The sequence below is a fragment of the Oreochromis aureus genome, linkage group 7 (assembly GCF_013358895.1).
Source record: "Oreochromis aureus strain Israel breed Guangdong linkage group 7, ZZ_aureus, whole genome shotgun sequence".
In the NCBI taxonomy this organism is placed as follows: Eukaryota; Metazoa; Chordata; class Actinopteri; order Cichliformes; family Cichlidae; genus Oreochromis; species Oreochromis aureus.
The window spans coordinates 65,188,802-65,200,345 of NC_052948.1; positions in this window are offsets into that span (position 1 = coordinate 65,188,802).

The following is an 11,544-nucleotide window of genomic DNA, read 5'->3' on the forward strand; positions in this document are numbered from 1 at the left end:
ATATGTTGGAATGAAATGATTGCACAGACATTTTGCAACTGACGTTGCATCTGCTTTTTTCACTGGATAAATCTCTGGTCATTTTGAGAATACGTCTATAATCACTAGAGGGTATTTTGAGCCTTGACTTTCACTTAATTCAATAAAATCCATGTGAATGGTGTGAAATGGATGAGGTGGTGTGGGGAAATGTCCTCTTTTTGTCCTCAGATTGTCTTGTGAATTGTGTTTCTGACAGATCATGCATGTCCTCACAAATTCCTTTGCTGAAGTTTCAAAATTTAGAGTATAAAAGTGTGTATTAATGTTCTGCATCATCCCTCCTGATGACACATGGGTAACTCCATGGGTCACTAATGCTGCTGTTCTGTGTAGGGACTTTGGGAGTATTGGTTTACCTTCACAGGTCATTAGATCATTTTCTAGTAGTGCTCCACACTTTAACCATTTCTTCTGTTCTGTGGTTGGCGCCGCTTTTTATTCATCTTTAAGTACATCAAGTGGTATTTGCATGGTGGATGCAGACATTAATGTGTCTACAGTTTGTTGTGCAGCTAACTTTGCTGCTTCATCTGCAAAGTTATTGCCTTTAGTTATTTCTGATTTATCTTTCTGATGTGCAGCACATTTACACAATGCTAACTGTTTTGGCAATGTTATTACTTCTAACAGTGTTTTCAGAAGATTTCCATGTTGTACTGGGTTTCCAGTAGATGTAATCATTCCTCTGTTCTGCCAAATTTTAGCAAAGTGATGTACTGCTGAAAAAACATACTGACTGTCAGTGTATATATTTATATCTTGGCCTGCGAGTGTGAGGATGTCAATGGTTTCACTTCTGCAACTGTGTCTGTTGTAGTTACCGCATACCCTGGGCCATTTTTAGACGCTGAGCCATCTACAAAACCGTCAGTGAAACCAGCTAGTGGTGTGCTATAAATGTCACCACGCGGCTTTGTCTCCTCATCTAATTTTTGCATACAGCAGTATGAATGACCTTCTTTGGGTGAGGCCAAAAGTGCGCTCGGGTTCAATTGACAACATTTATCGATTCTAATGTGTGATTGCGACAATAAGATTCCAACATATGAGAGCTGTCTCGCATGTGTCAGGTAAGACAAATTGGCTTAGATTAAAATTGAAGTCACTGCATTGGGTACTCTGATGATCAGAGTGTGCCCTAAAACAATGTCAGGCAATGCTAAACTATATTCATCTGTAATACTAGTTTCAAGTTACTGAATGCTTCTTCTGTTTTATTTCTTTGTAGATGCAAGACTATATTTTGACTTAAGGCATTTAGGTCATTTCTATTTTTTCAAAGAATTCATACCACTCTCACATCTTACATATTTCAAACTTTTAAGTTAGGATTAAAACTTTGCATTGCTTACAGCTCACAGCTCTAAAACTAGGCATTAGTAAATCATGTGCCTAATCATTATGTGTCACTGTGATCCACAAATATGATCACAAATTTGTTTTTCAAACCAACAAAACAAACAAACAAAAACAAAAAACAAATTGCCGATGGCATGAAGGCTTTACACACATGAGTCAGGACACAAAAAGAAAAAAAGAAAAAGCTGCTGCCAGAAACAAAGCAGAAGTGTGAGGAAAAAAACTGAGCTCACAGACAGCTGCATGTGTGAGCTTTTAATATCATGCAGCTTCTGCTCTAAAATAAGAAATGAAAAATGTGTAACTTGCTCATTAGCTTGGTAGTGTCCACATATTTAATTCAGCTTCTCAAACCTGTAGCTTTAGCTGTTGTATACAGGGTCTGGCTTATTAGTTGTTAGTATAGGTTTGCTCTTCATCTCAACAAAGTCTCATCTAGGATGACAGGTTTTCAAACAGGTCAAGTGCCTCTATGCACCTGATTAGTTTAGGTATTTTCCTTATTTTCTTCATCTCATATATCATTGTACTGAGTTTGAGCAAACCTTAAGCTTGAATCAGACTACTTTTAACAATTATTCACCTCACATCATAACTGACTGAGGTGCCTCTTCTTATTAATAGTATGTCATTATTAATGTTATTATTGTTTTGTTTTTCCTTTTTTATAACAGCAATAGTATATTACAGTATTTTATTAGTATATTACAATATACTACTATACTACTAATATACAATAGTTTATTATTTTATATTTTATTATGTATCCATCAAGGGCTGCGGGTGATCTGCAGTTTCACCCCTTCCCAAGCTGGAGACATTTACTTTTTCACATACTTTCCTTGGCTGAACAATGACACAGCCTTAATATACCTTATGCATCTCTCTATTTTATTTAATATGTTTTTGTGTGAATTATCTGCTTTCTTTCATTCTATTCATTCTGGGCATGGTTATCTACCCAATTTTGTTTCATTTGGTAAGACCAATTTACAGGTTGTTATCCTTCCTATTATTAGTTTGAATACATTAAAGATAAGCTCAAATTTAATTTAACCTTTTGTTTATTCCACTTTATTCCTCTTGTATTTATATGTATTCAATTGGGTCTGTATCCAGCCCTTTTTAAACTCCTACCTTGATCTCTAATCTTTCACTTGATAAGGGATTATTATGTCCCTCCTGATATGAGTGAATGTATAGTGGGACATTTTGTTTTTTTAGGCTTTCTCCATCTACAAGCACTGATTTGTCCGGCGCCTGGACATTTCTTTTCTAGCCACTGCTCGTCAGCAGTGAGTTTTGTGGGCTGATTCCCCATTATCACAGAACTGCAAAGCTTTCTCTGGTACTAGACTCGGGGGAGGTGGCTGACACGCCCTTCTACTCCGCGCTATTCACGGAGCGGTGTCAGTTTTATGAGGCGAAACTCAACCTTTCCCCTTTATCACCAGTACTTGGGCTTTTGCAGGATACACAAAGAAAACAATAAAAACAATGGAAGTAGTTCAGCAGCGTATTGTGCTGTAAAATCAACTTACTTCCAAACATATATATATATATATACACACAGATAGACAATTGCGCGCTAATTTGTCATGAAGTATTTCACGGCCGCTTCTAAAACCAGTCTAAACACAGTTCCTTTCGGCGAACTCAACCTATTTCATGTGTTTCACAAAGTAATTCCGGCTACAGCAAACCTATTTTGCGCATTTCTCTAAACCCTTCCGGCGGTTTAAGACCAAACAGTGTTTTCTCACCCTCAGTCGTCTTTTGCTGGTTGTTCAGGTCATCTGGCTGTATCCCAGCGTCTTGGACCAGAACTATTACACCGGCCTGGATCCAAATTTTTCTTACATCCCCGGTCTTTCACCTCTACTTGGAGAGGGCTGGCGAGAGACTTCGGTGCTGGCTTCCCACGACGTCAGGATACAGCAGTCAGACCTTACATTGGAGTCACAGAAATGTGTCTGTTGTTTCCATCGCTAAGCTCGAAGGACCAATTTAAATGACAGGGGATTTCTTTAAATCACCCCGCAGTTCTTCAGCTAAGACCCCTGAGTTAGAAAACACAAACACTGCAGCTTCTTTCACTCGCGAGGGCAGTCATGGACGCACAACCTGCGTCTCATCACTGTCTGCGTGCTTTATTTATACTTTTCTGTGTGTCTATGTGTGCGTCTGTGTACAAAGATAACAAAGTTATTCTTGGAACTCAGAGCTGAGGTTCCCCTTTTCTATCTGTATGTTCTAGAAGAGAGGAAGCTGCTAGTTGGTAAACAAGTTTATCATCACAAAAGTTATTAGGTGAAAAGTCACATAGACATTTGCTCAGTGATCCTAAAAGAGCACATTTCATGTAGCTGATAACATATACGCAATTTTCTTCTGACATACACTGATGGTGAAACCATGGCTGGATGTAGTGTGATCCTTTCTGAAGCTGCACAACAACTTTTTACAGGGCAGACACCACATGTTTCACTGACAAAGAGTGGCACAGCTGAGTGGACAGACTTAGCATCTCTAGTGAGGCAGGAGGACAGTGTTGGAATGTGGCAGCAAGCTGGAGGGGGTTGGGAGACAGACATGCAGTGCAGCATCTTTTGTAAAAAGCTGGGATGGGTGACACATACTACACCACAAACACACTTAGAGGGGGGTGAGAATGACACAGCAGAATGATATGTTGTAGATGTCAGAGATCACCCGGAGCTTAAACAGGTCCCAGAGAAGCTCTGGTCTACTGGGAAGACTGACGTGGGGTTAATGACAACAGCGAGTCCAGTAGTAATAAAGCCCAAAACGTCTTTTAGGCCAAGAGTGAAGCAATATCCCTTGAAGCCTGATGCAGTGGAAGGCATTAAACCAGTAATAGAGGATATGATTAAAGCAGGGATACTAGTTGAAGCTCCACAGGCAGTGTGTAACACACCCATCTTCCCAGTTAGAAAGGCTGATTCACAGTCGTGGCGCATGATTCAAGACTTAAGAGCTGTAAACCAGGCAGTGGAGAGTATAGCTCCATGTGTCCCCGACCCCCACACCTTGTTAAATCAGCTTAAGCCAGACAAGACACACTTCACTGTGGTAGATTTAAGTAATGCTTTCTTTTCCATACCAGTGCATGAGAATTCACAAGGCTGGTTTGGTTTCACGTATCAAGGCAAAAATACACATACACCAGATTGCGCAAGAAGGTTTTTGTGACAGTCCTACAATGTTCACACAGAATATTACAAATTGTCTGTCTGATTTTGTAATTCCATCACATTCACAGATGTTAGTATATGTCGATGACATTTTAATTGCATCCACTTCAGAGAAGAATTGTAGAGACATATCATTGGCATTGCTAACTCACTTAGCTGAAACAGGTAACAAGGCCTCACTTTCAAAGCTACAGTGGATAAAGACAGAAGTGAAATTTTTAGGACATCTGCTTAGTGCAGCAGGGAAGAGCATACATCCAGAGAGGAAAACAGCTATTTTGGCAGCACCTAGGCCAGAGACAAAGAAACACATGATGCAATTCCTAGGTTTGCTAAATTTCTGTCGATCGTGGATGCCCCATTATGCTGAAATTGCGCAGCCATTGTTAGATATGATCAGTGTTGGGAAGGTTACTTTTAAAATGTATTCCATTACAGAATACTGAATACATGCCCCAAAATGTATTCTGTAACGTATTCCGTTACGTTACTCAATGAGGGTAACGTATTCCGAATACTTTGGATTACTTAATATATTATCATGCTGTTTACAACTACGTGAATGTACTATTGCTGTGATTTATTACTGTTACTGAAGGTCCGCGGCTCCGAACCGTAGTAAAGGGACCTCTGGCTAATACGTCGGGTTCCGTGTCGGGCTGGTAGCCGAAAACTAGCTTTACTTTGTTGTCTGGGTCAACTTTGCTTGCGGGAGACAGAGAGAGGCGTTGAAAGGCTTCTCCAACGGAACTTATTTTTTCCGGAGGAAAACACGAACACAGCGTACAGTTGTGACAGCTCGGACTTTTCCTTTCTCTCCCTCCCTCGCTCACAGACACATAACGGGTATGGTAGTCCATTCTCCCTGCAGCACGGACTACACTGCCCATGAGGCTACATTCTTTAGGGCCATGCCTGTAGCATTCTGCCTTTTAGCTTAGCACAACAGCAACAACAAAAAGGCGCTCTCTCACCCAGGAAACACGCAGAGAGAGAGCGTCACCCTGTAACCATGGCAACCGTAACGCTGCCGCCTGGAACAACAGAACGTAGCTGTCAAACAAACCCAAACAATCCTGGCCCGCGACAATATGAAACAGGAAAGTACCGCCGTGTAATCCATTTATTTCAACAAAGTAACTGTATTCTGAATACCACCTTTTTAAACGGTAACTGTAACGGAATACAGTTACTCATATACGGCGGTACATGTATTCCGTTACTCCCCAACACTGGATATGATGTACAGTAAACCTTTAGCTATGTCAGAAAGTTTGAGTTGGACCCCTGAGGGAGAGCAAGCTCTGTGCATGCTGAAACAGATGCTGACAGGTCCATCAGTTCTAGGACTTCCAGATTATAACAAGCCTTTTGTTCAAACTGTTGATTGTAAAGGACATTTTATGACGTCCATGTTAGCACAAAAGTGTGGAGGTAGAATGAAGCCAGTAGCTTATTATTCTAAGAGGCTGGATTCAGTGGCTTGTGCCTTACCTCACTGTGTGCGATCTGTGTGAGCAGCCGCTGAGGCCGTAAAGTGTTCTGGTGAAATTGTTTTGTTTCACCCTTTGACCCTGTTAGTTCCACATGAGGTAGATGTCTTACTGCTGCAAACTAAGATGACATTCTTGTCACCTGCAAGACACTTATCTTTAATGTCACTGTTGCTCTCACAGCCGCACAAAACTATTAAGCGGTGTACAACTTTGAATCCCTCTACACTGTTACCCACAGAGGAAGAGGGTACACCACATGTGTGTAGTGAGCATGTGGAAACACAGTGCAAACCTAGAAGTGATTTAACGGACATACCACTCACTGAGGGCAAGGTTTGGTTTATTGATGGTTCAAGTTTTAAAACGGCAGAGGGAAAGACTAAAACAGGCTTTGCTGTTGTGGATGATGTGCAGGTCATCCGTGCTGGGCAGTTATCGCATTCCATGTCTGCCCAAGCAGCTGAGATAGTGGCTTTGACGGAAGCCTGCAAGGCAGCTGAGGGGCAGGTAGTGACTATATATACAGACAGTCAGTATGCATATGCTACACTTCATTTCTTTGCCGCTCAGTGGTCAAGACGAGGCATGACAACCTCAACAGGGAAACCTGTGGAGCATGCGACACTTTTACAGGACCTGTTGAAAGCAGTCTTACTGCCCAGTAAAGTTGCGGTTTGTAAATGTGCAGCACACACACGTGGCACTGACCCCATTGTACTAGGCAAGGCCTTTGCAGATAAAATTGCAAAGGAAGCGGCCCTTGGAACACATGGGGTTCATATTCTGACATCTCAGGAGCAAACTATGCCCATTACACATGATGTGTTAGCAGACATGCAGTCACACTCACCTCCAGCTGAGAAGCAGCTGTGGCTCACTAAAGGAGCAAGCCTGAGAGGTGATGTCTACTATCTTTGTGATAAACCTATATTGCCTAAAAACTTATATAGAACTGCTGCAATTTTGAGCCATGGGCTCTGCCATGTCTCCACAGCCGGGATGGTGGCAGCAGTCGAACGGTAGTTTTTCACACTGGGATTCAATGCTTATTCAAAACATTTCTGTAAAGCATGTTTAATATGTTGTAAACATAATGCTCAGGGGAACCTCTGACCTAGAAGAGGAAGGTTTCCCAGACCCAGCTACCCATTTGAAGTAATCCATATGGATTTCATTGAGTTGTCTAACTGTAACACCTACAGGTACTGCCTGGTAATTGTGTGCCCGTTCTCAAAGTGGGTTGAAATTGTCCCCACTAAGAAAGCAGATGCTATTTCAGTGGCTAAGGCAATATGCAAAAATGTGATCCCAGAGCATGGGATCCCCCACACTATTTACAATGACAATGGTCCTCATTTTGTGAATGAAGTAATTGAGAAAATGTCACAACATCTGGGGATAACACTGAAAAAACACTGCTCATACCACCCACAAAGTGCAGGGCTGGTTGAAAGGACTAATGGCACAGTAAAGCTGAGACTCAGGAAAACAATGGAGGAAACAGGCAGAACATGGGTAGACTGCATTGAGCTGGTGAAAATGTATATGAGAATTACGCCGACTGATAATGGCCTAACTCCCTTTGAAATAATATATGGCAGGCCATTTAGAGTTCCAGTGTTTTGTATTGATAATGATAACGCAGAAGAAGAAAACACACTAGCAGACTGGATGATTAAAATGTTGAAAAGCAAAGAAGTCATGAGTGCAAATAATCTGCCAGATGATTCTGTCTCTGTACAGGAAGAACGTCTGAAGCCAGGGGACTGGGTGCTGATAAAGGTCATAAAGAGGAAGTGCTGGTTGAAGCCACGGTGGGACTGACCATACCAGGCTCTGCTGACAACACCAACAGCTGTGAAGATCGCAGAGCGACCCACCTGGATACACCAAAGCCACTGCAAAAAGGTGACACACATCCAGGCCAGCTCGGAGTAAGTGGCAGGAGGACCGGGTACAAAGGGGAGGGAAAGCCTCCAGGGCCCCTCATCTCAATCCGGTGAAGAAACCAACTGAGCCACAGGTACTCATCAGAATGGCTGGTAAAGTGTTGTCTACCCTGCTGGGTGTAATGGCTTTGATGTCGTCATGGTCAGCAGTGGAGACCCTGTATGTCCAAGGAAACCACACCCAATACCCTCATGGCTATTCTACAAAACTTTGGTGGCAGTTTATGAATACAACTGCTCACTTGAATAATAGGACGGACTGCTATGTGTGTGCTCATATGCTGTTGTCTGCATATACATCTGGACTGTGGCCATACAGCATACCAGAGGACAGAAGTTGGTGTCTGTTAGCAACTCATCCTGGCTACAGAGTCCTCTGGTCCAAGGCCAACTATAGTACACCTCTGAACATCACCTGGAGTAAGTCGCCACTTCTGAACGTGAATTGTTCTGGACAAACTGACTTATTGGCCTGGCCTCAAGTGTCAGACCCACTGCCAGACATAATATTGCTGAACAAGCTGAACGCAGCTCAACTGCCGTTGTGTGTGATGAACAATGGAACAATTGAATTTATTTTTGGCTTTTCTCTGCTGGTCAAAAGCATACAGGCTCAAATATTCTCATACACTCACTTTAATCTTTAATAAGTGGAGCTGAAGGTTCTACAGTGTCTGTTAACTTCTCAGTGATCGTGGTTGACACTTTAAATTAAAAAGGTTTGTTTGACAGCACTCATCAGACCGACTTCTCTGAGGTTCTTGGAGTCGTTCTAACGAGAACTGCAGATTTCCACAAGTTGTGAAGGTCTATGAATCATTTCTGAACAAGTTATTCAGATGTGCCACTTTATGAAAGTCTGGAAGAAGACCCAAACTGTCACAGTGTCACAGCATCACTGTCCACAGTGAAGCCAGTCTTACATCTCCATGGACTGACTAAGAAAGAAACTCCTGCTCCAAAATCAACAAGCTCGGCTGAAATTTGCAGCTGCCCACGTGGACGAGCCAAACGACTTCTGGAGAAAAGTTTGATGGTCAGACAAGACAAAGACGGAGCTGATTGGAGGAGCAAAGCTGAGGCTTTCAAACCTGAGAACACTGCACATGTGAAGCATGGTGGTGGTAGCATCATGCTCTGGGCTGTGGTTCTGGTACATTAGACAAAGTGGATGGAGTGATGAAGGAGGACTGACTCCAAAATCTTCAATTACACCTCAAAACAGCAGCTGGACAACTGAAACGTGGACACAGTCGGGTGTTCCAGCAGCACAATGATCCCAAACACACATCAGAACTGGTTTTGGATAAAGCAGCTTAGCATTTAGCTTCTGGAATGTCTTTCCAAAAGTTTATGGACAACGCTTAAAGCCGGGTCTGTACCAGGAAACCAACTAATCTAAATGAACTCTAAGAGCAGCCAAACATCAGCCAGGATTGTTCCAGAGGGTTGTTGATGGATACCAAAAACATCTGATTACGCCTTTAACCAAATATTAGTGCAGGTGTATGTATCTTTTAACCTCGTCTGGACAGTAAGTCCACCCTGAAAAAAGATCTGCTCAAAGAAATCATTAAAAAATGACATTCATGCTCACGATGAGTGACCACAGCTGTGTGCACCATGTGCTGCTGCAGTGTGACAGCTGTGCGGCTGGTGAACATAGAAATCAGCAAAAATAAATGGAACTCAGTCCGAGACCAAAATAACTGAAACTGCTGGAAAACACAGTTTTGTTCATCCGTCACTCGATGCCTGTGCTGAAGGAGCAATTTCATCATTTATCAGTAAACCAAGACATGTTTTCTTCAAACTGAAACTGCGTTTCGATTCTCGCCATGTTTGAGTTCTCTGTGCAGCTGTGCAGTGGACTCTTCCAATAACATATAAAACTCATGAAGTACAGAAACCTGATGACCAGCTGCTCCTTCAGGCCTGGCTCCAGTGTGGGACCCTGATCCACGGACTAGTATCACCTTTCATCCGAGCTATGCTTAGGCTAGCCCCTCACCCAGGACTGATTTGGCTTTGCAGACCCAGCCAGGGGCAAACTGCCCCAACAGCAAAGCTCCTGGGAAGACTCGGGCACAAACACCTGGAGCAGGTGGATGGAAGAAAGACATCTGGGCAGATCTGCTGGTAAAAAGTGAGTCTAATTAACCACAGGAATTTACTTAAGGACCACAAGCATAAGAAACCATAGTGTCCCTCCCCTCACCTCCATAAATAAAACTGAATTGAATCCATTCACACAAATGAAACATGTTCTCACAGCTTTGGCTGAAAGGAGGCTTTTCAGCTCGACTCTAGCTGCTCTGTGATTGATCCACTATTTTTAAATCCTCTTGATTCTACAAACCTGCGCCCTCCGGTGACTGCAGCATGAGCCGAGGTTCGTCACACGATAGGGAAAAATGCAGCGCAGAGAGCGGCCAAGCGTCACGCCTGGACCGACTCTGTGTGGGTGAAATGTCTGATAATCAGTATTAATGAGGGCAGAGACAGCAGGCCGGTGAGCAGGTAGGTGACCGGTAGTGCTGAAAGTTATTCAGCCCCGCTGCAGACAATTTGTGGTTCAGAGTGAATAATAGCAGGCGTGCAGCATGATGCAGATCCAGCACTTCTGGAGACAGAAGAGTGGAAAGGAAAAGTTGAGTGCCGTCATCCAAACGTCCGTCACAAACCGGCTCCAAAGGACTCTGACAGAGCAATGCTTTTAAACCTGTGTCCTCCTCCAGCGATTATATAACGCTGTAAGAAATGTCACTGTGAATTACTAGAGGACGGTTACGCAGGTTTGTCTCGACTACAGCCAAACCTGGCTGATGGGTTTTCCGTGCATAAAACTCTGCTAACAGGAAACGACAGGACGGTTTAGTGTGGAATATTCTCATCCTGAGGAAGATTATTGAAGCAGTGTTTGTGGTGCAGATGTGGCATTCATGTAGAAAGGAGGGATCCTTGCAAAGAGCACCGTGTCTGGGACTATGTCACAGCTGAATTAGCCTTTGATTACCAAGCACCAACCTCCAGGGTGCAGAAGTAAAGCACCAAAACTGCACTTCCTCCAGTGTTTGAGTTTCACTGCTTTTTTCACAGAAATCTTTCTTTGTCAGACGACTGGAGCTCAGCTACACCCTGCTTTCTGAGGTTTCTTCTGCCTGTCTCTGATATTCCCTGATTTCTCCCTCTGAGTTTTTGTCCTTTTCGGCTCATTGTGCCTGTAAAAGCACTTTATAGCGTTAAAAATATGCATCATTAAGACTGATAAGCTCTGTGCTGGTGTCACAGAAATACTCAAACAGGCAGTTCGATGTTCTGAGTAACAGCAGCCGCTACAAACAGAGGCACACCTCTTTAATGAATCCTCCATCAGAGGGCCTGTGACCCCTGCAGAGACTTCCTCTCCGGCAGGTGTTTCCAGAACCTTACATTCTCACATTCAGAGCCGACTTCTGATCACGTCCCTGTTAGAGATGTTCC